The 2,009-nt window shown below is 38.3% G+C and overlaps 1 non-coding gene across 1 annotated transcript; it reads right to left on the reverse strand.

Annotated features, from left to right (window-relative positions):
* Positions 1-1,558: 1,558 nt before the first annotated feature.
* On the reverse strand, positions 1,559-1,665 carry LOC114404772. The gene has a single exon (XR_003665146.1). It is a non-coding gene; the product is annotated as a small nucleolar RNA R71 (small nucleolar RNA).
* Positions 1,666-2,009: the final 344 nt, after the last annotated feature.

The raw sequence follows: 2,009 nt of genomic DNA on the forward strand, positions 1-2,009 counted from the left end.
TTGCTTTTGAATCAAGGGGAAACATGTTTTAGTTCTGTTATTTTTTAATTCAAGTTTGTTTGCTGTTTAATTTACAAAAAACAAACAACCCCCCCCCCCATTTCGTTACTATTTTATTATTATATGTTATGAACGTTTGCTTGATCATTGCTCACTGGGAGACGACCTAGAATCACTTCCTAATGTTTATTTGATTTGGGTACGACTCCGATCAAATTTGGCGTCGTTGCCGGGGAGTAGTGGTCCAAAGGTTCATAATTATGTTTTTGTGTCTTTGTGTTTGTTTCTGTGTGTTTTTATAAAATCTGTGTTATGTGATTAATTTGCAGTGTTTAGTTGTTTTGTGTCTAGTTATGTTGTTTAGTGTTGTTTGTGTGTGTTTGAGCTGTGTAGTGTTCTGTTTTGTTTTTCGGTCTTGTCCCCTATTCAGAGGTGAAAAGTGTTGTGAATAGTGCTATGAACACTGTCGGATTTTTCTAATTAATTGGCGATTTTTATTTTGATAGCGAGAGTTGTTATTTTCGGCTGATTTTTTGTGTGGTAGTTTTTTTTATCCATATTGTGTGAAAAATATCAGAAGCACTTGGTGTGGCTGAATTTGAGAGATACAAAAAATTTGGGAACTTGTTTTGCTCTGGTTATCAGAATGACTATCATTATATATGAATTTGGGGTAGAAAAAAATTTCCCATGCAGCCCCAACCAACTAGCGTTGTTGCGGTTTCTCAGCGCTTAAAAAAATCAGTTGTTTACTATTTTTTTAAGTATTATTGTCCTATTTTTCTAAATTTTTCTTAGGCAATTTTCATAGTTAGACTTTGAATTTTTGTCTGAAAATTTTTGTTATCTTTTCATGATTTTAGGGTGTTCCTCACAAATTTTCAGCTCATTTGAATATTATTTGAGTATACTTGTAGTTTTACCCCTAGTTTTACCCCCTTTTTAACCCTGGTGTTTGTTTGGGAAATACATGATTTGCTGCATATAGTGCATGACTAGGGGCAATCCGGGTGATTTACAACCCTTTGATCCTGAAATAGATAGAACCTTTCATAGATTGGTTAGGCATAGTGTGCATCCTAATCATTATGTGCATTTTGAGCATTCTGAGCATTTTGTTGCTGCTGATTCTAAATATTCTGATTTTGAGCATTCGGCTGCCAATTTTCATAATGAGAACATGGCTCAACCTCCACCTCGTGAGAGGACTCTTAGGGAGATGGTTGCACCTGACTTCACTTATGAAAGCTTGTGCATTCAATATCCTGATGAGGATGTTCCATATGTACTCAAGACTGGACTAATACATTTGCTGCCCAAGTTTCATGGTCTTGCAGGTGAAGATCCTCATAAGCATCTTAAGGAGTTCCATATTGCTTGTTCCACCATGAAGCCCCCTGATGTCCAGGAAGATCATATCTTTCTAAAGGCTTTTCCTTATTCTCTGGAGGGAGTGGTGAAAGATTGGCTATACTACCTTGCTCCCAGGTCCATTACCAGCCGGGATGACCTTAAGAGGGTGTTCTTGGAGAAATTCTTCCCTGCATCTAGGACCACTGCCATCAGAAAAGACATTTCAAGCATTAGGCAACTTAGTGGAGAGAGCTTGTATGAGTACTGGGAAAGATTCAAGAAATTGTGTGCAAGCTGTCCTCACCACCAGATATCTGAGCAACTCCTTCTGCAATATTTCTATGAGGGACTTAGCAACATGGAGAGGAGTATGATTGATTCTGCCAATGGTGGAGCTCTTGGTGATATGACTCTTGTTGAGGCTAGGAATCTGATTGAGAAGATGGCTTCCAACTCCCAACAATTCAGTGCAAGAAATGATGTTATTGTCCTTAGAGGAGTCCATGATGTGGCCACGGATTCATCTTCATCTGCTGAAAATAAGAACCTTGAGGGAAAACTTGATGCCTTGGTCAGCCTAGCAACTCAGCTTGCCATACATCAGAAATCTGCATCTGCACTTGTTACTGTTGCAAGAGTTTGTGGTCTATGTTCTT

The sequence above is a fragment of the Glycine soja genome, chromosome 2 (assembly GCF_004193775.1).
Source record: "Glycine soja cultivar W05 chromosome 2, ASM419377v2, whole genome shotgun sequence".
NCBI lineage: Eukaryota > Viridiplantae > Streptophyta > Magnoliopsida > Fabales > Fabaceae > Glycine > Glycine soja.